This window comes from Culex quinquefasciatus, chromosome 3 (assembly GCF_015732765.1).
Source record: "Culex quinquefasciatus strain JHB chromosome 3, VPISU_Cqui_1.0_pri_paternal, whole genome shotgun sequence".
Taxonomy (NCBI): domain Eukaryota; kingdom Metazoa; phylum Arthropoda; class Insecta; order Diptera; family Culicidae; genus Culex; species Culex quinquefasciatus.
In genome coordinates this window covers 107460497-107487122 of record NC_051863.1, presented here as the reverse complement: position 1 = coordinate 107487122, position 26626 = coordinate 107460497, and the positions used below count along the sequence as shown (strand labels likewise).

The following is a 26626-nucleotide window of genomic DNA, read 5'->3' as shown; positions in this document are numbered from 1 at the left end:
GAGGGTCACAATTCGATGATCTGTAAGCTTGATTTTTTGCGGTTTCAATTCTGTAAAGTTATTGCACGTAGATGATTGTTTGAACAATATTGACGTACGAAAATTGTCTCTTCAGTACCGAAAAGCAAAACTTTAGACATTGCAGTATGACAGCGTTCTTCCCCTCTCAATCCGGTGGACCATTTCGCCTTGTCTGTCGACGGTCTCGTACACACCATCTCTCTAACGAGACGTCGCCTTGTGACGTTATCGACGATGACATCAACCGCGCAACAAACGGTTGTCCGTGTTGTCGTTAGCATGTTCTTAACCCGATCCACCGTGATCACCGCAGTCTCGCGAGACAGAGCTTACAGCAAAGTCATCTCTGCTTGCACTATACCGGGTAGGGTAGGGTGGTGCATTGTGGGACACCTGTTGGATAGGATTAATATCTTAGGGCGCGTTTAGTGATGAATTATCTTATTACTGTTGTTGGAATTGGTATAGTTCAAGCACTTTTGGGCCCTACCTTGCCTAGGGTAGCCTTTCAGTTTAAACTGGATACTCCTGTCACGTTTCTACCCTAGATTTTGTATGACAAACAGTGTGCAGAGCAGCTGCTGCAGTAAGTTCTGAGAAAAGGTTACAAGTGTTGATTTTTTCCTCTGCGTGCTGATGGGTCTTGTTGAGGAATATTATTTTGATTAATTTTTCGCACTGGTATGCCAAATGGATCTCCGGAATCGAGTAGCATAGTTCTCTTCGTGCCTGAACGTAAATGATCCATTGTAGCAAAAAAAAAGAAATATATAGAGCAGCCATTAGTTCAGCATTCGCGATGCATTAGCAACAATGTAAATGTGTGATTTTTATTTTGCCTCCTTTTTCACGCTCATATTATTGATCAGCATCGCAGTTCGCCGGGTGACTCTAGAGTGGGTCTCGGATGAAAACAAGTTTCATTCCATTAGGTGGTAAATGTTGAGCGATTTCGTGAAGCACGTGAGCTGGGTTCACAAGCACAACCGATCACGCGGGGTGTTCTTCAATGCATTCAGGCGCGAGTTCTCACCATTCAGCAGCAATGGGAGTGAGCGAGCGAATAATAACTCTAATAGTGTATAAATTTATTGACCAACTCGTTAGCCACGGAGCAGAGAGTGGTCAACGCAAAAAAAAACGAAACGAAACGAAACGTGTGCGAGGATATAAATGGCAGAGTGGCAGCATCGACAACTACTCTTTTCCCAGCGGATTGATTTCAGAGCGGCATGCTCGGCGTAGAAAACGATTCATTTCGCATCGAACTGAAGACTAATCGAATTAGTTCTGTCGATGGCGATCGCTTCCGTTGGGCTAATTGATTTGAGAATTACTACAGACGTTGCTTCAGACTATGATGGTGATGAAAAATGTATTTGCAACGTTGGAGTAGGTTGCATTCTCGGACTCAACATTGAATTAATTTGATTAATTTTCAATTCTCTGACACTATGGACATCGATATTTTTTTCTATCTGCCCATACAAGTCACATTTTTGGCAGCAGTTCAAAAATGGTTCTCAATGATCAATTGTCTATAAGCTTTTGAAGTTTTAGGGCCTTTTCAAATATTTGGGTTTATTTGAAAATTTTGAAAATATTTTTTCCGAAATAACGAGCAACCATTGATCCGATCTTCAATGACTTTTATGCGAATTTCGAGAATTTTTGATCGCTTCGAAAAAAATGTCAGAGTTTGTTAAGTTCGACCACTTCTACGCATTTAAAAAGTCACCAACAAAAAAATAATAATTTTGAGTGGGTATAACTTGAAAACGGTGCACTATATTAAAGTTTATGTTATTGAAAATTTGATTCTACATCTAGTCCAATAAAGCTGAATAAAGTCAAAAAAGATTTTTTAGTCTGCTTCACTTTTTTATTATTTCGAGGAATTGTCAACACTGCCATATGAATTTCGACCAATTTGTGAATTACCTTCAATGTTTGGCATTTTTTCGAACACTATAAATGAAAATAGAAATGCTGAAAATGAAACAACAAAAGTAAACTTTTTTTGTAGAACAAAAGTTGCTCAAAATTTCCTACTGAATACAAAAAAATTAAATTCTCAATGGAGTTGCCACATTAGATCAAACTGTTTAAAAATAGATGTTTTAAGAAATCCAATCAATTTAAAAGTCCATCTAATTCACTAAAAAAAAGTTGCACAACGCGTGACAACTTTTTGTTATGCAACGCCTCAAGAGCCTTGAAAAGTGCCACAAGGATAAAACTGAAAAAAAACTTTTCCGACTGCGTCCTTCAAGCTGTTTTCCACGTCCAAAGAGAACAAAACTAAGAAGAAAAATGTCGAAGCAAGACGTAGCCCCAATTCGCAAGATTAGAAAATAAAAACTTTTGTTTATTTTTCTTCGCACGCTGCCTGCATTGTTCGTTTCAAACTAGCAAGAAGGAACAAAAAAAGACGGAGGAAAATTTGCACCAATTTTTGCTCTTTGCCACTCATTTGACATTCGGTTTATCTCTTCATTATTTGGCCAAACCCCCCCCCTCGACTAGTCCTTGCAAAGTGACGAGTGTTGGGGTTGCGCTGCTATACGAGATCAGAATTTAAAAACAAATCCTAATGAAAGGGGGTTTCCGCACCCCATTACGGCCAGACATCGCACCGCCATCCGGATGACTTTGAGCAGATTGTCCGCATTTTTATGCCGCACGTTTAGGCACTGAACTTTGCAACAAATTGGCCGACCGAGAGTGTAGCGCCGATACTCCTCTCATTTGGCTGAGCTTGCTGGTGGTACTGTTGCCACTTGCTCTTGAATTTCTTTCAGTGTGTTTGGGGCCTGTATATGTGACTGCGTATGTGTGTCTGGGGCTCGCCCAATCATGCTGGCTGGCCGCTCTCAAGCAACAAATTAATTTTCGTTTTCCATTTGCATAATGTAAATGTTTAGATAGATGGAAATTAGCTAATTCATTCTCGAAAGATAGCGATAGGCTGAAGACAGTAGATCCATCGAAGACGACGGATGGCAACGACAGTAGCAATTTGCTTCGCTTCGGCCAGGTCCACTCTACGAAGAAGAGAAAACCACTTTGATGACGTGCTGGAGGTGTGTACGGAAGAGAATACGTTTTCAGGGTCAATGGAGCAGAGGGATTTCCTAGACCGGTCTGGAAATTGAGAGTCGTTGGGCCCGGACCAGAAGAATCTCAATCTAATACAAATATGTTTTGTAATTTAAACATTATTCATAATATGCAATTTTTATACATTTCAGCAAAGAAAAAATTCTGTAACACTATTGCAGCTTTTTTAAAAATTTCAAACATCAAATATTTTTCCAGACCCAAACCCTTCAAATTGTTTTGACAAATGAAACGGTCAACAACTGTCCGAACTGCCGACTGTTGACTGGCGTACCACCAAACGGACTGTACGCGCCCAGAATGCGCGTTACATTTGCTAGTTCGTTAAGCTCGTTAACGCTTATATACAACACTAATTTAATCATGTAAACAAACGATTAAAAGTGAGTTGGTTGGGCAAATAGATGATGCGATGATGATACGAGTATGGAAACGGGGAGCGAAAGTTTCGAGCGTCGAGACAAATGCGCGGGTGCGGTGGATATACAGTTGGAGAATTTATTAATATTTCACTGCAAGAGAGTTTAATTGTGCTTGGAACAGTGTTGGCGAGTTGCATGATATCTATAGATTTCTTCGCGGAATAATTGAGATAACTGCAGCTAGAACTCGAACAAGGTTATCGAGGCCCTTACATGCTTACCACAGTATCAGCGCTCGGAAGGCACGCCGGCAGTTAGGTTTGTAATGTAAGCTCGAATGAACAAAAGGTGGAAAGAAAATGGTAGTGTTCAAAAATTGAGAAATGAAAACAACATCAGCATTAGTGTGCCCAGAATATGGTATTTTTTTATCAAAATCTCTCTGCACAAGCTGAAAATTGTTTTTGTGTGTTTTTGGAACTTTTGGCCAAATATGAGCAAAATCAATCAACATTGATACACGAAGGTGAAGTTTGTATGGCAAAAATCGAAAAAAAGGATAAAAAAACAATTTTCTTACGGTTTGTCTATAGGGCACAATGTTCCCAAAACTGAGATTCTTATTGGAAATTTAGCTGTAAAATCATTCCTAGAATATGCACAGAAATGTATAGTTTTTTGGATGTGAATAAGAAAAAAAATGATGATAAATGAGGATTTTTTATAAAAATAATTTTAAATAATTCATGTTCCGGAACAAGGGCAATTCAGTGAGCAAAAGAGTTCCTCAATTTTGCCCAGAGTAACGAGAGTTTCTCAATGTTCCTCCGAGTTACTCCGATTGATTCTCACCATTCCCACCTAAATATATGTACCTTGTGTTTAAAGGAATAACAACAGGCCTAACAACCGGCCGTTGCTAAGGCTGTTTGTTTTGATTAAAAATCCAAGAAAAAGTCTGTTTCGGAAGAAGCCGTACATCCGTTACGTTTACGGACAAAAATGTCCGGAATAAGGACCTTCGGTCGAAAATGGCTTTCACGCATTTTGTGGAAATTGACCGCGTGATCAAGTGCGCCGTCGGAAACTACCAGGAAAAGTTAACCGATAACAGAAGAGCGCCAAGACACACTTGCCCGTCTTTGATCGTGATCCTGGTGCCGGCCGAATGCAACTGCCAATCCCAAAAAAGTCGTGTCTGTGTGCTGAAGAATGAAGTCTATCATGTTTCCGACAACCTGGGCTTCCAGAATGACCGCGGCGGCGTCGGAAGAAGGGGAGGGGGACAAGAAAACAGCCGGTACCTTGGCCGGTACAGCATTCAATAACCCAAATATCTGTTCCCGAAATGCAAGCGCTCCTGAAAGGCATCGTCTTCAAATACCGGCCAGAACCATCAGCATCCTCAGCTCCTCATCGTTAATGTTTGTGGAATTCCAACCCCTCAGTTCATCGGAGAAGCATTTTAGAATATAGTGAAATTGTATTTAATATAAATTTAATAAAAACTTTGCGAGTTTCATATTCCACTTTAACGATATTTGTACCGGAGTAAAAACAAAATATCAAATTTTCGTTTGTTCTGGTAGAAACGCCTGGATCGTCTCAATTCCCTGCTCTGCTACTGACTGTAGAAATGCCTTGATGATTCGGATCGATTATTATGAGAGGAACTTGTCTTTCTTTTGGAAGCCGCTGTAGGGACCGAGTTATTATGGAGAGAACCCGGGAGGGATCAGTGAATGTAATTCACAACTGCTTGATTCCCTGTTGGATTAGGCGGACTAGACTGAGCTGGAGGAATGTGGCGATGATCGTGGGTGGGTGGCTGTCCGGTTCTCTCCGGAGCTGAGCGAAGTTGTCTACAACTAGAGCTCAGTGACTACAATGTGCTGGAACTCGCGGGACAACTAACGGAACGGCAAGGACTATGTGAACAATGCTAAGTTGCCAAACCATGTAATTGGGTGAATCTATTGATATTCACGTTCCTTCCTGCAATGAAACGGTTCCCTCAACCTCTATCACTTTTTGCATCCGTCTTATAGAATACCCTCCAGGATTAGAATTGTAGATCTTTGACCAAAAACTCTTATGCGGCATCTTATACAGTAATTCTACGCGCTCCGGCTCCCAAACCGGGCATTAATTACCCCTACACTCCAACAGCTCAGTCGGGCCGCTTAATATAACATGAACCGTACAAGCAGCGTAATTTAGCTAAATATCACTTTTCATAGCCGACACTGCACATAGCAGAGAGTTACGGCCTCAGGCGGCGGAAGTGGTTTTTCCAATTTTCTTCAGGAGACCCGAAACCTAAAACTCCTTAATCCGGGAAAAACATGTAAACAGTGAACAACAGTATGACGCAAGTTTGACGTAGTCATGGTTGCATTTACCAAGGTATCGACAATCGGGTGGGAATTGAAAAACTCGGGAGGAAGCTGAGAAACTCAGAGTTACTCCGAGTTACTCCCAGAGTTTCTCACTGAAATGCCTTTGTTCCGGAATGTAAAAGTTGCCAGAAGTTTAACAAAAAAAAATCTTTTTTTATAGATTTTTTTTTTAATTATACTTAAATAAACACTTGTTATGTTACTTTTGAAATAATTATTTGAAAGCAGAGAAAAAACGTTACTTAATCCACCCTTAGGTGGTTGGCGCCTTCCTTACATTTAAAGGGTGCTATCCAAAATGCAAAAAGTGCTTAAATAACTATGAAGTGCTTATAGCTTTCGATAGGGTTGTCAGATCTTCAATGTTTTGAATGCGTTGGAAAGGTCTTCTGAATACCTATCCAACGATAGGTCGCATAAGAGATCCAGACAACGTTTTCATCAACATATCTGAGATCCGGCCTCCAAAAAGCGTATAAATAACACTTAAGTGCTTATAACTTTTGATAGATTTGTCAAATCTTCAATGTCTTGAACGCGTTGGAAAGGTCTTTTAAATACCTTTCTGAAAATGTATAGCATGACGGGTTTTCTTACAAAAACCACCCAATTTTCAATGATCCATACAAAAAATATTTCATTTGTATGGAAATTGTTCACGATGAGGGGGAGGTTGAGATTTCCAAAAAAGTGTGCACGTGGTTTGTGAATGGTCCCTTTAGATTTCAGCTTATAAAAAAAATAAGAAAAAATGTTTTATTTTTTCTTTTTTGTAAGAATGCAAAAATTCACTAAAATATTTTAGCCAAATTATTTTTTCCTTGATCAGACTATTCCTCTAAAAACTTTGTTAAAAAAATACAAATTATACAATTACAAATTGCCTTTTTCCTGTTCGACTTTCTGTCAATTTGAAGTTTGTCCACACTCAACCTTTTATCCTTTCGACCTTTTGATCATTTGACCTTATGTATTTAATTTTTTGGCCCAAAATCATTCCATTTTAAAAAAAAATGTAATAAACAGTTCTGAATTTAACCGTTTTTTATTATAGCATTTTATTGTTTGTGTGTTTTTGTCAAGTTGTTTAAAACTATAATTGGAAAACTTTTTTTTCAAACATCATAAAAAATGTTATGTTGCATAACATATTCTTTTTATCAAATATTAAGAAAAATGCCAATAAGTCAGTTTACAATTTATTGCCACCCTGCATGTGATTATGCGTTTGCGACAACCGGAAATGATTCAATTTTCTGTCGCCGGTGAACACCCGAGGCAGAATTTCGAGCAATGAAAAAAAAAACGATATCACATGCGTTGACCAGTGTTCTCAATGACGTCGACTCGCCGAGGTTTCACGTTTCCAAAGCCGTCCACGCAAAGCTGATCAAACACATTGATCAAAGGTTAGCTTTTGAGTTAAGGCCCTCGAAAATTGCTGTTCTTCCGGAACGGGGCAAAAAAATGCTGCCGAGCCGATTGAAAGGTGACACTTTTGGAGTCAAAATTCAGGAACCGTCCTCCAAAGTGCACCCGTAGCTAAAGTTAGCGTTGCATAATTGAAACGATTATTCAACACATTCTTGCCAGAGAATTGGAAAAGTTAAGGAAAAGGGGAACATCGGAGGTCGAATTCCCCTAGTCTTTGATTTTTTACATAATTTGATGCTCTGTCATGGAAATTGATTGCTTCAAATAGGAACTATGGTGATGATGTAAATTTGAATTTGAGGTTCGTGAAGAATCATGTTTACCTAATAAGACTAATTGTATCGGAGATATAAACATTCACGATTGGATTTTCTTTGTTGGCTGCCTTCCTGCCGACCACGCTGATTGTAATTGTCACCGTTGCCGTACAAGTCAGCGCCGCATTAGAACTAGTTCAGAAGCATTGAGATCAGATCGAAAGCGGCCCAAGAAAGACTTCGCCACTGCTGGACGGTGATCACAATCGGCTCAATTCAGACCAGCCAACAACTAGTCAGGTAGCTCTATGGTAAACCCCCGATGGTTTGGTGACATTAAGGTTTGTATACCGAAGCTGTGTCAAACTAAAACGACAGTCAAATCATCGGGCTTTTACTGTACTGAATTGCTAGCCGTTGGCGAGGGCTGACCGGCTCTAATCACGCAACACACGTCATTATTTTTGTTTTATGAGCTCATTGTGCTTTTGTCACCTGCTACAAAAAAGCGTTGAACAACGCGAGGAACGTGCCGGGAATGCGCAACCGAGGCGAGCCAAGCTGTCCGTGTCGCCGGGAGTTTGGTCGCTCGAGGCCGCGCACAGATATTGCACCTGTTGTTGGTTGAGCACTCTTGAAAACCCAGAACCAGCAGCAGCGCGCGCGCGCACAGGCGAAAATCGGCGTCCGATTTGGAACCCGCGGGGGTTAAAACGTTTATCTACACGGAGAAAAAAGAGTTCCCAAAATCGTGAACAAGCGTTCATGAAAATGAGAACCTCGAACAAAGTGTTCAAATCCCATGGTACGATTTTGAAAAACGTACCATGAAATTTGAACACTTTGTTCGAGGTTCTCATTTTCATGAACACTTGTTCACGATTTTGGGAACTCTTTTTTCTCCGTGTACCGCCGCGATAATCGGAACGCGCGATCTAGGAATGTGCCCTGTGATCACGTACTGGTCGCCTGGACAGGCTGTCTTTTCCATCTGGTGACACGATGCTACTGATTTGGTGGAGAGAGGTTCTAGCTCTCGTGTGGTTGCCAGGGTACACGATCCAGGTCAAGTTCGTCAACCAGTGTCATGATTCAGCAGTCGAACTGGATGCGCAGAACTTTCTTTTGGATGTGTACCATGAATCCACAGGATCTCCAGTCTAGCGTCGATTTGTTGATCGGTAAATTATGCAATCTAGCAAAGATCCGCGCGCACAGTCGTCAACTTGGCCTCGTTCTACCGGGCAAAGCTCTTTGCAAGTAGAGCACATCCACATCTGCAGCCGCGGGAAGCCGTGCTTAATTACCTGCACGTTTCCCAATTGGCGGCTTATTCAGAGAGAAGCGAACCTTTGCCCAAAACCCGAAACACCAACCGTGTCAGCAACAACAGACGGCGGGGTGCTCTGTACACACAAGATCTCCCGCACGGGTGGCCAAAAAACGTTTCCAACACTCACCAGACGGGCCGGCCCGGCCCGAAATCGGAAACGTATAAACACATCCGCCTGGCGGTACATCAGGTTGTATCGGTTTCTCCGCTGAACCACCTAATAAAACACAACCAGCCAGCGTGCCTGTTTGCGCTCTCTTATTATTGTCGAAGATAAATTAGTGAAGTGAGTGCGGGGACTAGAACAAATAATCATCAAGCTAACAACAAGGCGCTTCACTGTAGCAAAGGTAGCGAAGAAACGGCAGAGGAACTAGACCATAGCCCGCGCTCTTCAAATTTATTTCAAACATATTTCTTCCCGTAAAGTTATGAGGACCGCTCATATGCTAACTGTGTGCACTCGAAACTGTGTGCCAGCTGGTTTCTATGAACTTGGGAGGACGTAAATTAGTCCGCTAACACCACAGTAGAGTATTGCTTCTTCCTTATTGACGTGCGTTTCGGGCTGATTTGAACACTCGTCAGGTGGATAATTTGAAGTGAGTGTTTAAATGTGAACATAACTTAACCTGAATCCCATTTATATATATATTTAAATCCCCAATTAATGGTATTAATTGATAATATGTATTAATCAAATAGTGTGATTAGGTGAATTCTGCTGTTTTTATGTTTTAATTTGAGAAATAGATTTAAAGTAGTTGGAAACTGTCGCTAGATGACTGACCGACGTAGAGTGTATATTTCAGCAAAACATTTTTTCTAAAATTTTAATTTTTGAAGCATTCTCTTTCGAATAGTTACATGGTTTCAAGAAAATCCCTTATGTTTATATAATTGTATGCTGTAGAACGACTTTACACGCTAAAAAGTAAAATTTCAATGTTACAAAACCATGGAAATGTTTGATACAAAATGAAAAAGTGACCCTTTTGGGTTATTGTAGACTCGAAAAGTACATTAAAATTCACATAAAATGACATGACTCAAGATTTTTGAAAGTTGACCAAAAAACGTTTTTTGAAATTTTGAGTACGACATCAAATTGAGCGCCCAATTTTACTTAAAAGTCATGCATTTTTATCACTTTTGAGTTACACAGTAAAAAAAAATCATGATAATATTACTTTCGATCTCACTAGGTTTTTTGGCCAAATTTGCCCTACTTTTTGTTTAATTGCTTTTGAAGAACCTTCTGTTACCAAGCGGTTATTGAAAAGGTGATAGTTGCAAGGAACACCAAATTTCTCTGAACCAGTTATTCACAAAAGTTGTAAAATTGTTATTTCGGTAAATAAAATGAATTGAGAATATTATTTCTGAGAAGGGGTACATCATTTATGTTAGAAAAAATGTGTAATTTTACCTCTTTTTGGTGAATTGTCAATTTTTCAGTATAAATTGATAAACATCATAAAAGAAGTCATTTTCAACCTTTCAAAATTACACTTTCCAAATAAACACATTTTTTACTGTGTATTGATGCAGTTTGGTTCAAAATCGTGTGCTCTTACAGGAAAGCATAAAACATTCTGTACCGTCATCTGGGGCGAATCGGAACTACAGTCTGAATAGGGACAGCAGTTTTCAGAGCACATAAGGCTTTTAAATTCTATTCTACTCGAGTCTATTCTACTCGAAACCAATCAGAAAAATCAAAATATTGTGCTCCAACATGGTTAAAACTGCTGTGCCAATTCGCCCCATGTGTCCCGATTCGCCTCAGTTGACGGTACTTTATTCTAGAAATCGAAAGAAAACCCTGTTTTTTTCCGGGAAAACTTAACGCATAGCCTTATGTGTGAGACAAAATTGTCTTGCGTTTTTTCAGCTTTTTGTTTTTGCACATGGGACATTTATGCGAGCATGGGCAGTAAAGCTACATGTCAATTTTTATGTACAACGGTAAAAACACGATTGAAAACCATGTCCGATCACTTAATTTCGTTTTAATGCAATTGAAATAAATTGACATGACAACATTTTATGCATAGGATCAACTATAATCCCCTTGAAACGAGCTGTCAAGTAGGATGCTTTCTGTTATGAAGAGTCCCGATATTAATTTTGAAGAATTGAATTAAAAATTCATTTCAAATCCTTTGCAATGGTTCAAAGGAACATTCTACTAAAGAAATAAGCCCTTTCATATAAAAAATTATTATTTGGTCTTTTTTGGTGCGTAGAAGGTGTCCTTAATTCTTGATAGTTCTGAATTCAGGGTCCAGAAATAGTAAATTGAAATGAAAAACGTTACTTAATCCACCTTTAGGTGGTTGGCGCCTTCCTCACATTTAAAGGGTGCTATCCAAAATGCAAAAAGTGCGTAAATAACACTTAAGTGCTTATAACTTTTGATAGGGTTGTCAGATCTTCAATGTTTTGGACGCGTTGGAAAGGTCTTTTGAATACCTATCCAACGATAGGTCGCATGAGAGATCCGGACAGCATTTTCATCAAAATATCTGAGATCCGGCCTCGAAAAAGTGCTTAAAAAACACTTAAGTGCTTATAACTTTTGATAGGGTTGTCAGATCTTCAATGTTTTGGACACGTTGGAAAGGTCTTCTGAATACCTATCCAACGATAGGTCGCATGAGAGATCCGGACATCATTTTCATCAAAATATCTGAGATCCGGCCTCGAAAAAGTGCTTAAAAAACACTTAAGTGCTTATAACTTTGGATAGGGTTGTCAGATCTTCAATGTTTTGGACGCGTTGGAAAGGTCTTTTGAATACCTATCCAACGATAGGTCGCATGAGAGATCCGGACAGCATTTTCATCAAAATATCTGAGATCCGGCCTCGAAAAAGTGCTTAAAAACACTTAAGTGCTTATAACTTTTGATAGGGTTGTCAGATCTTCAATGTTTTGGACGCGTTGGAAAAGTCTTCTGGATACCTATCCAACGAAAGGTCGCATGAGAGATCCGGACAGCATTTTCATCAAAATATCTGAGATCCGGCCTCGAAAAAGTGCTTAAAAAAAACTTAATTGCTTATAACTTTTGATAGGGTTGTCAGATCTTCAATGTTTTGGACGCGTTGGAAAGGTCTTTTGAATACCTATCCAATGATAGGTCGCATGTGAGATCCGGACAGCATTTTCATCAAAATATCTGAGATCCGGCCTCGAACAAGTGCTTAAAAAACACTTAAGTGCTTATAACTTTTGATAGAGTTGTCAGATCTTCAATGTTTTGGACGCGTTGGAAAGGTCTTTTGAATACCTTTCTGAAAATGTATAGCATGACGGGTTTTCTTACAAAAACCACCCTTTTTACAATCTTCCGGTCTTTTGCTAAAATTGTTTTTTTAGCATAACTTTTGAAGTACTTAACTAAACTGCATAATTTTTAATAGCGACTTATGGGACCTCAAGACGGATCGAATGACGCCAAAATGGACAAAATCGGTTCAGCCAATGTCGAGATAATCGAGTGACAATTTTTTGATCAACATCCCACCACACACACAGACATTTGCTCAGAATTTGATTCTGAGTCGATAGGTATACATGAAGGTGGGTCTAGGAGGTCTAATTGAGAAGTTCATTTTTCGAGTGATTTTATAGCCTTTCCTCAGTAACGTGAGGAAGGCAAAAATAATAGCGAAATGCTTCTACAAACAACACACAGAAAAACATTTTTTAATTGATACATTCTGAATCAAGATTTGAATATTTTTCTAGAACAAACATGGCCGCCAAATGGCCGATCTAGAATGATGTCTTCCAGAGCCTTAAAGACCGAGTCGGCTTGAGTAATTACATTTTTCTCAAAGCTAAGAGTTATTACGGAGGATCTTCTGAGTAAATGTTAGTTGAAGTGGAGAAGATTATCCGCGGCTTACTTTGGGTTAGTGAGGGGTGGAAAATTAACTTTATCGTTGTAGGTCTAATTTAAGGGGCCCAATTATTTTCCCAAAAATACTCAATTTTTGCTTAATTTTTGATCTAAAAAAAACTTGTGCTTGTTAAGGTGGATGAAATTTGGTCATAAGGTATTTTATTCGTTTCCAACATTTCGACGTCGTCGTGCTATTTTGTCGCACCCGCCATTTTGACGTTCCGAGAAAAACGCGTTTTAATGTTTGACCTTGAATATTCAAAAACGAGAGCACGCAATGTAAACAATAACAAACACGTTTTGTTTGGCTCACCATTCTGTGCATTGTCCCAAAGTTTGGTTGAAGTTGGTTGCTGGAGTCCCGAGTTATAATTACAAATGTTTACGGTAGTCTAGCTTGTACGTGCGACAAACGCATCCTGACTTTCCTGGCCTGAAATCCCTTTGGCCTTTTGTCGCACTTACATCAATTTTCATGGAGTGACAAGATAGCACGACAAGATTGAAACTACTTAAAAAAAAACATATGTAAAGTGACAAAAATGCACGGAGTTTTTTCAGTTTTTGTTGAATATCTCAGGATTGAAATCGAATTTTGGGGATCTGTGAAGGTCAAAAGGTGAGGCATTGTGAGCTGCACAAAATGGCGTTCTTAACTCAATTTGGCCCAAAATGCACGTACGACAAGTTAGCACGATGGCGACGATTTGCAGACAAAGCAAAAGAAAATATTGTCACATCTCCGAGAAATTCGATCTGAAAGTGACCATGGACTCTAGAGGGTTAAAAATCGGGCTTAAACCGAATCTTTTAGGACCAAATTCTTTGTCAAAAAGCATGATTTAACCTACTCGCATGAAGAAAGGCAAAAAATTAGACAATTAAGTAAAGTTTATTACCCTTTTTATTGCAGATCCAAACTGTCGATTTCCAAGTAGATCTAAGAATGAACTACCATTGAGTATCCAACCTGAATGAAGGTGCCGAAGAAGAGGCAGTTTACCGTTCGATTCCTACCTCGGCATTGACTTATTCACAGCCAATTGAATCGAGTGTTCAAGAACAAGCTAGCCCAAGCAAGGCAAACAACTTAACAAAAGCAGTGCTGCTCCACGGTGAAATCAAATCGGGCGAGGAAAAGAAGCTTAAAGAATGGGCTCGGCCTCGGGCCCCGGTGTAAACAAAAGAAGGCATTCGTTGAGCGAGAGAGGGAGGGACGAAGCAGCAGCAGCACCACCACGAAACCACGAGCACCAACCGACGACGACGAGTGGCTGACTGACTGTGGCCAGGATGATGGTTTGTGGGAGAGACAAAACGACACAAATCAGTGGGAGGAGCATCACGACTGTGGTGGGCGGGTTTTTTTATTCGTTCTCTCCATTCTGACTTGTATAGTGTTCTTTATTGTTTGGTGAGGTCTAGTTCCGAAAGTGCAGGTTGCAGGACTTCAACTCCTTTTCTATTCCAATATAGATATGGCGGAAATCAAAAAGCATTTTTGATATGAGTTAAAACTTTTGTAACACATCATTACTACCTCTAGTACAAAACACAAACAATTATTTTTTTTTTAAACATATCAGAGCACCCAGAACCATGGGAATCCCCATTCATTTAGCATATTCCTTGAAGGTCTGATAATAGTAGCTGTTTTTTCTGTGTTTGTTCAGAATCAATCTTACTCTAATGTCAGATTAAACCTTAAACCCTACCATCTTTACTTCGAGCATCTTCGAGAATGTGAATGAAATTTAGCATACAATTAAATACACAGCAAATATAAATAAACCGCTCTCAATTCACGTACCGACACTTGACTTATTTCTGCGGCTTGTTTCTTATCTCGTTGAACCCCCAGCATAAGCAAACTCACACAGACACACACAACCAGGCGCGACATTTTTAGCCGCAATGCCAAGAACATGCGAACAGCGAACAAGTGTGGAGTTCTTCTGACGTACTAAACGGAATCCACCACCGCTCCAATCCAGATTGGCGACCCGCGCCACCGTAAAAAACCAGTCCACAGCTGTTTTCTTATCTGGCTTCGCGTGTCTTTCTGTCGCTGCTGTCGGGGTCGGGTCCGGGGTTTGCCGGGGTTGCATTCGCAATCTCCCTCAGCAGATGCTGTGTGTACGTACCGTACATCAACACATACACATAATTATAACAGCATAGTTCTATCGCCATGCTCCCTCGTGCGTGTGGGCAACGAATGATCTTGGCATTGCACTTTTAAATCAACTTCAACTTCAATCCTTCGAGTGCGTGATATTTTTTCAAAGGGTAGTTTGTGATGTATTATTAATTAAGTATGATAATATTAACGTAACTAAAAAAATTGAATTCATTCTCATGAGTATCAATTAGATGGCAAGAGAAGATCAATCAAATAATTTTTATTAAACATACAGAGATCCTTAAGAGTACATAAAGTTGAATGTCCTTTCAAATGAGTCATAAAGTTCGAAAAGCTGGTCTCCCTTTTGCAAGAAGTACACAGCAAAAAATCCGATGGTAAAATCGCATGCAAAACCATGCACATCACCTTCGTAAAAAAAGACACTTAATATTACACGCTGCATGTACAATTTTTGAAAAAAAAAAAAAAACAAAAAAGTAAGTTGCAATCAACAGGACTCAAACCCAGCACCTACAGTAAGGACTGGCGCTTTAGCCCGCTCGGCCATCAGACCGATGAAATATGGAATGGATAAACGCATATGTGAGTTTGGCATTTCGGTCAAGTAGGTTTCCCATACTGATGGGCTGCATATTTCAGGGTGTAATATTACACAGAATTTCATAAAATAATGCTTAATTTATTTTACACCCAGGCCTTTTACACGCAGCTGGATTACTACTTTATTTGCTGTGTAATCCCTTAATATTGATTGATATTAACATACATTGAAGAAGCTGAATTTCTCTTTATATGAGGGAAAATATGCAAGTGGACTAAAATGTCACTTTTCGCCTTTACAGTGCTGAATTATACATCAATTCCATGTCAAACCAGAAGGATCAAATCAAAAGTGCTCCGATTGTTTAGATTGTTTTCAGTTGATTAAATTTCAATCTATTTAAAATTTGACGTTTTTTTTTTGATAAATTTTTTTAAAGGGGGTTGCAAAAACTTCGCGCTTCTGGCAATCACCATTAGTAAGTTGCTGGCATGATCCCAACTAAACGAATTCAAACAAACACATTACTGAGTTTCATTTAGATAAAAATGAATGTTATGAAATAAAATCAAAAGTCTTGTTGTGATTCAATGTGTACCCTATACAATGCATATTATTCGATTTTTCGCAATATAAATTAAAAGAAAGTCATATCTACCAAATTCCCCAAACATTCCTCTGTGCAAACTCGACAGCAACACAACATTGTCACATTATCAAGCTTGTTCCATCCGACAGTTCAGAAACATTCCGGGAAATCTGCGGTTGGTATGCGGAACACTGTCATGCCGTGACTTGATACAACTGCCATTGTAATGTGGACTCATCATCATCATCATCATCACCGACGCCGCCGACATCGCATAGACTTGTAACAAACAAAAAATATGTCTACACCCCAAAAACCACCCTTCGAACCCACCCACGCCACGTTGAGCCTTCAAACCCAATTGAGAGTGACATATTTTGCGCTAGGAACACACAATCAACGAAGAGGAGTGAATTGCGCGCGCGGGGCGATATAAACTAGAGCTGCTCCTCTCGAACTCGAACCTCCTCCTTCCGTTCCCCGGAAAAAAAGAGAGGAGTGTGTGCTTTGCGGCGATTGAGAGAAGTGCCGCGGTTGGTTGTTTTATCTTTCTGACTGCTCATAAAACCATGTTTTATTGTTCTCAAAAGTTAAATAAACTTAGACACGCATCGCTTGATATCTAAAAACTGTGCCGTGCAAACGTGTCTCGAGAAATGAAGCCAAAAGTCTGCCGGCTCGAGACGACCGCCGTGGTGACTCACACTCAATATGAACTGGGAAAGAAGCGCTAAACGCTGCTTTTCGGGAAATTCGGGAAATGCCCATGTGCAATTAGACTTGACATCGATTGGTTGGGAGCAGCTGATCTTTAATTGGCAAGTGCTATTGTCTACCGAGTACGTATATTCTCTTTCTTAATTATCTGGGTAATTCTCTACCAACTCACACGAAATCGGGAAAAGTTGCCCCGACCCCTCTTCGATTTGCGTGAAACTTTGTCCTAAGGGGTAACTTTTGTCCCTGATCACGAATCCGAGGTCCGTTTTTTGATATCTCGTGACGAAGGGGCGGTACGACCCCTTCCATTTTTGAACATGCGAAAAAAGAGGTGTTTTTCAATAATTTGCAGCCTGAAACGGTGATGAGATAGAAATTTGGTGTCAAAGGGACTTTTATGTAAAATTAGACGCCCGATTTGATGGCGTACTCAGAATTCCGAAAAAACGTATTTTTCATCGAAAAAAACACTAAAAAAGTTTTAAAAATTCTCCCATTTTCCGTTACTCGACTGTAAAAAATGTTGGAACATGTCATTTTATGGGAAATTTAATGTACTATTCGAATCTACATTGACCCAGAAGGGTCATTTTTTCATTTAGAACAAAATTTTTCATTTTAAAATTTCGTGTTTTTTCTAACTTTGCAGGGTTATTTTTTAGAGTGTAACAATGTTCTACAAAGTTGTAGAACAAACAATTACAAAAATTTTGATGTATAGACATAAGGGGTTTGCTTATAAACATCACGAGTTATCGCGATTTTACGAAAAAAAAGTTTTGAAAAAGTTACTTTTTGCGTTTCTCTTTGTTTCGTCGTCCGTGTCTGTCGCGGGTGACCATGAACGGTCATGATCGATGACGACCAACTTTTTCAAAACTTTTTTTCGTAAAATTGCGATAACTCGTGATGTTTATAAGCAAACCCCTTATGTCTATACATCAAAATTTTTGTAATTGTCTGCTCTACAACTTTGTAGAACATTGTTACACTCTAAAAAATAACCCTGCAAAGTTAGAAAAACACGAAATTTTAAAATGAAAATTTTGTTCTAAATGAAAAATGACCCTTCTGGGTCAATGTAGATTCGAAAAGTACATTAAATTTCCCATAAAATGACATATTCCAAAAATTTTACAGTCAAGTAACGGAAAATGGGAGAATTTTTAAAACTTTTAAGTGTTTTTTCGATGAAAATACGTTTTCCGAATTCTGAGTACGCCATCAAATCGGGCGTCTAATTTTACATAAAATTCCTTTGGCACCAAATTTCTATCTCATCACCGTATCAGGCTACAATATATTGAAAAACACCTCTTTTTCGCATGTTCAAAAATGGAAGGGTCGTACCGCCCCTCCGTCACGAGATATCAAAAAACGGACCTCGGATTCGTGATCAGGGACAAAAATTACCCCTTAGGACAAAGTTTCACGCAAATCGAAGAGGGGTCGGGGCAACTGCTGTGTGAGTTGGCGGAGAATTACCCAATAGTGAATAAGATCTTTTACCAATCTTTCGTGCGCGCGAGAAAGGAGAGCCATACTCTCTTCGGATTTTTTCTCTTGATGGACATCCAATGATTTTCTTTTGATGATGATTATTCCATCGCTGACCAGCACAAACCTTAGGAATTTGTAAATATTACTCTGAATACAATGAACAATCGTAATTACTTAGAAGCATTGGCTGGCATTTTACAGAATCGACATTCCAGTACTAATCTTTAAACTGCAGAAAATTGGAATTGAGATTAATCTTTTGGGATGGCAGAATATGAAATATGGATGAATTTAAATGTTTGTGTACTGTCCAAAATTACATTTCATTATACGCACTACGAAAACTAAGCTGGATTGCATTTCCTCTTCCATCGTATGAAACACGCTGCTTGTTCATCAACATCGTTTTTAAAAGATTTTCGCAAGATACACATTTTTTCTATGATCAGTTCGCCACTTTTCGAAGAAAAGGTGAATAGTTGGTCTTTAAATGAAAATTACTATTGTACACTCACAGATCAAATGAAAACATAGTTTGCTAACTTGAAGGTCTCGGGACCAAAGAGCTCATAGGCAAACATATGTTTCTATGATTTATCAGAATTGACTAATATAAGACTCTGAGAAATGATTTTTTGAGAAAATAAGGAATTTCGGTATTCGACCGAGTCAGGTAGCCTAGTGGTAACGCTTCCGTTTCGTGAGCGGTAGATCGGGGTTCACAACCCGGCTCGGACCAACACAACTGATGATCGTTTCTCGTCTGGATTCGATTGCTTAGTAAAGGGAAGGTAGTGCATCGTCCCAAGCTGAGCCTTATCAACGACACCTTAGGAAGGCGACCTATCGAATGTTAACATTGACCTCAACATGTTAACATTAGTGGAGTTAAAAACTGCCACTGAATCCGCTTTGTAAATGCTTCGATACTCTTCAAGTAGTTCCCCTCAGAAACTTGGAAAGATTTACTTTTTTTATATACGCTCACGCTCAAAGTGCCATGCTTCTCCATCGAAATGCTTTCCCAGTAAATTTCGCTGGAGACGCATGGTGCTTTATGCTCATAATGTTTAAAATTCAAATTATTATTTTTTTAAAGAAACATATTTCTGAATACTATTAATGGATATTCACCACTTTTGGATATGTTACGTACAACATCTCACAAAATCATAGAAATCAGCTGAGAGCTCTTAGGTCACCAGACCTTCAAATCAGCGAAATTTTTTTTTCATTTGATCCATTAGTTTATTTTCATCATAATCTCATATGATAAATTTAGAGTTTGGGACATTTCACTGAAGATTGTATCGCCAAATGGACTCTTGCCGAATGAAACAAAAAAGACAGACAACGAATTCCGAATCAACTAGCAGTAAAAATTGCGTTATTTTTTCAAACATGCCAGTTCATTGAACTTTTTAAGAGATTATTTATTCATTTCTGGGTTCTTCTGCTTTCTTTCATGTATAAAAAATTCTGTGATTAATTTATAAAGATTTTTTAAATTTAATTTTGAATGTTTTTGCAATTTTATGCATGTTCATTTAAAAAAAACTAGCAGCTTATAACATGTTTGAAATATTTTTTGGAGTTTTTGCTTTCTTTTAAACATGAGCAGTTTTTGAACAACATTGGAGAGTAATTATTTATCTGAAAATTCATTTTTATGAACTTGAATAAGGCAGTTTCGACATTAATATCATTCATAAATTTAATGTCATTTTCATTTATTTCTGAGAGATTTAGTTTTGAATTGAAACCTGTTAAAAGCACTGCACAGTGGGCGAAATGGAACCCAAAATCGGATTTAATTGAACGCGGCTGGTTCCCTGGTATGAAAAATAGTGTTTCTTTTGTAAAAAAATCCGGGGAATCGATTGGTGATGGTTTCATCCACCGCACGAAACGGCAAAAGGTCCATTTTGCCCAAATTACCCATTTTTTTACATTTTTTCTTGAAAATCGGTCTGTATTTAGAGCGAAGGCTTTATGCGGCCATCCAAAATGCACTTAACTTATGTGAAAATGTCGCAGGAATCCAGTAAAAATTGCCACTTGCACCGATTTGCACTTGATAGTTTAACACATTTATGTTGATAAAAATAAAAATTATGTAAAAGTCAGTTTATTCTGCGTTGGGAAAATTGGCCCAAAACTGATTCTTCAATCTTTTTATTTAGTTTAATTTCTATATCAACATAAATGTGTCAAACAATCAAGTGCAAATCGTCATTCTTATGTAAAATTGCCCGATCTTTACGATAAAAATATTTTCAGATTTGTAAAATCTGACCTAACATTTGAAAATGGCCAAAAATGCTTTTATAGCGGAATTGGGGTTAAATGGACCCTAGATGATTTTTGCGGTGCAAGTGGCTATTTTTACTGGATTCCTGGGACATTTTCACATAAGTTAAGTGCATTTTGGATGGCCGCTTAAAGCCTCCGCTCTAAATACAGACCAATTTTCAAGAAAAAATGTAAAAAAATGGGGAATTGGGGCAAAATGGACCCTTTGCCGTTTCGTGCGGTGAATGAAACCATCACCAATCGATTACTTAGATTTTTTTTTACATAAGAAACACTATTTTTAATACCAGGGAAACATTCGCGTTCAATTAAGTCCGATTTTGTGTTCCATTTCGCCCACTGTGCACTGATTGAAAAATGTTTCACGAATACTCAGTAATTGAATTGTACTTTCTTTGGTTTTCGTATGTAATTTGAAATTTTTGACTTTATATAATGTGTGGCAAGTTTTTGTTGTTTTCTTTTGAAATTAATTTAATGTTTAATGTAGTAACATGGATTAAACATTCTGCTTCTTTTTGATATCAGCAACATCGCAAAATCGTGATTATCTCACTCCTCGACGGATAGCGATGCCTCTGTGCTCTCTTGTACTAAACTTGCTGGTTTTCCAATCTGGTTAGCATAAGAAAGCACAAAGTCATCGACTAATGTTTTGAAAATTCATAAAATTTAGACAAGTTTGTAAATTTAATTCAAATGAAGCGGTTAATACTAAAAAAATGAGATGATTACAAAACAAACAAATTAAAGAAAACATCTCTACTTACGTTGAACGGTGTTTTGTAGCCAAACTCGCATACGGGGACGACTTCGGCGCTCTAATTCCGCTTAAGCCGATGCGTAAGCCGTCGCGCGACGTGAAAAATCACGGTAGCAGCCACTCCAAAACAGTAGTTGGCAGGTTCGATTTCTTCTTCCCCGGGGGCTTTGCGGTCCAGGGCAAACAAACACACACATTTGCGTACAAACACACACTCACTTTACGCCGGTTTGCCTGTAGATATCGAATAAAACGGCAGACGAAATTATATGCGTATCGCCGTCAAGCCGGCCGGCCGTCCATCCGTCTGTCCGTCCGGACCGGTGCCAAACTACTGCAAAGGCCAGAGAGCGCGTCGAGGAATCAATCAAAATTACAGAAATATGTTTCAGTTGTCAATAAACGTCAGTCTTCATTATAGCAATCGTATGCAGGATCGTTCACACCGGCCGTTGAAACAACAACAACAACAAGAGGCAAAAAGCCCCCGGGGGATGGCAAAGAGGGTTGAGGGGATGGTGGGATCTACAACTCGATCAGACCGGAGCCGGCGGCGCATCCATCTCTATCCACGCGGTTTTGTCACAGGGGACGGACCGGGTCGATGGGCACTACCTTGAAGAGTGGAGAAAGACCGGCCGCGAATCGATCGAACGAAACGTTTGTGTGTGGACCACTTAAACCAGTTGGGAAGAGACAGTGTTGGCAACACTTTTAATAAAACAATTGAGACCCTTAGCATTATATTTAAAAAAATGCAGTTACTCGAGAAGGTTTCCTTCGATAAAAAAAATATCAAAGTGTGACGTAAGAGAAGCAAGTCAGTCTAACCCATGCTGGTCAAAATATGTTATTTCAATGCACCAAATTTAATGCGCTCCAATATCATATCTTAGCGCTAATTACAGGCCGTTAAAATTATTAAACACCCGAAAAAAATAATAAAATAAAAACTAAACTTTATTACTAACCATCCCCGCAGTCCCTAGTGTTTTGCGAACTGCCAAGTGATTGGTCTCACACGCCTGGCAACACCAACTGTGGACGCGACCACGACGACGCCCGGGTGACCCCAAGGCAACACCAGCCACAGGCACACTTGCCGCGATCAATTGCCTTTCGCGTGGCCGCCGTCGTCGTCGTACACGGCCCGGCCGTGATGCGGCGTGGCAGAGTATCACATACGCACAGAATTAATAAATACACCGACTAGTATGGGCTAGTGCGTGAGCTGCCGGGGTGGGCATTGTGGGGTGGGATGGACAATTGTAAAACATTTAGTGAAATTATGGAGTTTTTATTGTTGTTCAAACCAAAAACTTTTTCTACCGGTTAACTTCTCAAAATCAATAAAATTGAGGTATCGAGAGCAAAAATAATAAATACTCAATACACAAAACCACACAAACTTTTGTTTGCAGGGAGAGGGGGTAATATGCACCCCCGGGGCAAAATGCACCCCACTGCTTTTCTCGGTATTTGCAAGAATTGCTCGGGAAAAAATCATAGAAATTGGAAGCTTATTATTGCTAAACCATGCTGGAAAAAATTTAGCTTCAGAGTATAAAATCAGCTTGAGTTATTTGCAAAACATTAAAATGTTGTGTTTTCATCTAATTTTTATTGAACTTTCATTATGATTTTTGGACAATATAAAAAGCATTTATTGATATTGTAAGTTTTGAGGTAGATAGTTTTAGCCATAATCTTCATTATTCTATAGACAGATGAGTCCAAAAACATCAAAAAATGCATTTTTAAGTAAATTTTCTACAAAAAGTAAAAACAGCGATGTCATCTAGTGGCAACTAGTGAAAACTACTTTTAACCGTTGCATTTTGCCCCATGTTTTGGTGCATTTTGTCCCGCTGTTGTAGTGCATTTTACCCCAATGTTGCGGTGCATATTGCCCCGCATGGTAGTTTGAATTGAATTAGAAAAATTTTAAGAAATTTGACGTTTTCGAACAATTTTGAGGGTTTTAAAGACTTTTTTCACATAGATGACGAAGAATAATAGTTCGTTTAGAACATCGAACAAAATTCTTCCACAGTAATGCTGTAATGGTTGAGAAATCACAGTTTTCCCTTAGCGGGTGCATATTACCCCCTCTCCCCTATTATAAATGAGTTTTTCCAAGATTCTTTAAGGAAAGAACATGTTTAAAAAAGATAATGGAGTGGTTTTCCATGATTTCCCAAATCGACTCTTAGTATTTTTTTTATTTGGATGAAACCTTGCCCAAGTATTCCCTATGTCAAAATAAGTAATTTTGCATCATAAGTTTTTCCGTACATGTCTCCAAAATATTGAAAATTACGACAAAAATATAATTAAAAATGTTTGCTTAAAGCAAATTTTAATTCATACTTGAAAAGTACTCCACAATTTTAATAAAAGGTATTAAGTTTCGATTTTGTGTAGGTTTTTGAGTTTGGAAAATAACCCTTTAAGTCAAGTCTTTTTTTTATTTCCTATAATTTTCTCTCTGGAACTTTTCAAATTATTTGTACCAGTCTTAGTGATTTTTTTTTCTTCAGAAAGAGTGGGGTTTGGTGGTAATTGATATTCATTTTTTGTCAATTTTATTGTAAAATTATCCATCTCTTGAAAACATCACTTTTTCAATCGAATCCTTACATTATTTTCCAGTTTTGTTATAACCCCATTGACTATATAATACTTTAGATCACTGTTAAAATTTGAAAAAAAAGTTAAACACTTCTGCAGTCACACGTCTTACCCCACCGCTCCCCACAAGAGTGCTCTTTTCCAGTGTATATGTTGTTTCATTACTCGGCGCGTAAATTGCCACTTTTATTGTTTGTATTCGCGTCTCTCATTCTGCAATAGTCGGTTGTTGGCCAACAAACGCTTACTATTATTTAATTAATTAAGAGATTATTGGCTGCTGCAACAATAATCGCACACGCACAGAACGCGAAAAGTTTATGATCGGCTGCTGCTCTCTGCTGGCCTTTGGGAAGTAGTTTGTTTCGGTACATTGTGAGACCTCCCCTCGCGAATGTGATTGTTCGAAATCGATTGTGTAATGTGTGCTGCCGTTTAGCTCCTCTATCTCTCTCAATTGATATCGGTAATTAAGCTTGAGTGTTTTACTTTTTTTTCTCTTCCACACGCAGAGAAATCTGTGTAGCGAAAAGAAAGAACAACAATCACGATTCACTAATCAATCATGTGCATAGTACGGACGAAACGAACGGACGGATACACTGCTTCTGTTCTATTGAGATGGTTGAGTCAACGTCACCCTAGCACGATATCTCTTTTCATTCTCGTTCGCCGATCTTCATCACCCACGAGTGCTCCGGAACTTCTGCTTTTAATTGATTTAACATACTCAGCTGTCGTTCGCCGAATTAGTAACAAAATCACATATCTTCAAATATATTCAAACGACACAGACACACACAATCACTCGGGGGCAGGCAGGCAGGCATAGGCACTCAGGCGGCCGAAGATGAACGACGGCTCAACGTAAAACAGATTGAAGCAGTTTGAGTAGATTGAGAAACCAGCCGCAGCTAGCGAGCGAGCGGTGAGTCGCCAATATCTGCCAAAGACCCACACGCCACCACCACCTGGCCACAAACTACACGGCAGAGAAATCAAACTAATCTCACACAAGTCGCGACGGACGAGACGTCGGATACGCGCGAATACGCAAATATCTGGCCAACTCTCTAAGGCCTGGCCCTTTTTCCTCCGTCCGCGTTCCAGTGACTGGACTGGCGGTTCTAGCTATTCTAGCGGTTCTCAAGGCAGCAGCAGCCGCCACCGCCACCACAGCACTGATGGAGATATTAAATTGATGAATAAATCGATACACACTCTGCACAGTTCCAAAACGCGCGCGGGATACACACAGAAACTACATCACACTCCACAACGGGGAAACGTCGATCTCGAGACACTCCGCCGAACTGCTGGACTCTTTACTCTAATCCCTCCGTACGACGAAGGTGCCGTTCCGTCCGATTGGCACGCTGTAACGAAGCAAACTGACTCGGTGGAACGTGACACCAGCGCTCAAGAAATATCACCAGCCTGCCAGTGGTGCAGGTCCACACACAGCGTGAACACTCTCCGGAGCTCTCCGGCCCGAACAGTGGACACGAGACGACACAGCCGAACCGAGTGAACACGCTGGCGCCATGAACTGCCTGCGAATCCGGCACACTGCTGGATGTGTAGAGTTAAAAGTCATGATTACACGTAAACCGTGAATTGCGAAACTTTGCTGGATATGTGTACGACTCAACCACTCTTTAAACACTTTTCAGTTTGAAGCAAATGTCTTCTCCAGACCAGTGTCACTACACCCAAACGAAAAAACTGTGACATCTAATGTGACTGCAAAATCACTGCGCCAGTTGTGAGTGAGTGAAAAAGTGAGTGCTCATCACAGCTTCAATTGGCGTCGATAGCAGAATTCCGTCAAGGATTTCAGTTTGTTTACAAAATAAATTAAAATCTACTATATTTTGGCCAAGATTTAATTTTATTTAATTTAAAACTTAAAAAAAAACTAATTGTAAAATTGCCGTGAAATCCCCAACCACCCCACCGTGACTTCCACCCCTAGTCACCCGGAATGAACCGCCGGATTCCCTTCGGCTGCCGCCACGACCAGAAAGAGAGGCAACGAAAACATTGCAGTCAGGTTGTACGAACGAACGGCGTTGGCCACCCTTCCCAGACGTGCGTCAGAACGGGACGCACAGAGGAAGCAGCCGTCCTTCGGGTGAACCTCACGCACACACAGTTTGCAAAAGGAATGAACCATTCATTCCGAGTCTCGGAGTCCAAGTTGGAAGGTAAGTGACTCTAGTTTAGTTAGATTAAGGTACCGAGGAGTGTTGGGAGAGCGGTCGGCTTTTAGTATTTGGGGGTTTCTACTCTTAGTCACTTTGAACGATCCGCTCAGAACGCGTATTTTCCTGTATGTACCTGAACACTTGGCTATTGATGGACGACGCTCTCTGATTCAGTTACACATCACATTGCAGTTTATTGCACTTTGATTGATGTATTTTTTTATTTTATAAAATTTTTGTGCATGTTCTATTCAAAAGTTTATTTCTTTTGTTTTAAATTTTTTAATGACTTTTGGATGGGTATTAGAGTGACAAGAAACAAATTAAATTTTTAGAAAATCTAAATCCCTTGGTTCGATTCTTTAGATAAAAATAAGT

General features: G+C 39.3%; 1 protein-coding gene across 6 annotated transcripts in view; it reads right to left on the bottom strand.

Moving 5' to 3' along the window:
• The window catches only part of LOC6050816 (BMP-binding endothelial regulator protein), a 98629-nt gene extending 73181 nt beyond the window's left edge, over positions 1–25448 (bottom strand). Inside the window, exons 1-3 of one of the 6 annotated variants that reach the window (XM_038262254.1) lie at positions 25263–25448; positions 24531–24559; positions 21418–21644 (exon numbers count right to left, since the gene is read on the bottom strand). The gene's annotated coding sequence lies outside the window, so the exon portion shown is untranslated. The other 5 variants (XM_038262253.1, XM_038262252.1, XM_038262255.1 and 2 more) reach the window with 5 other exon arrangements.
• Between the last annotated feature and the right edge of the window lie 1178 nt (positions 25449–26626).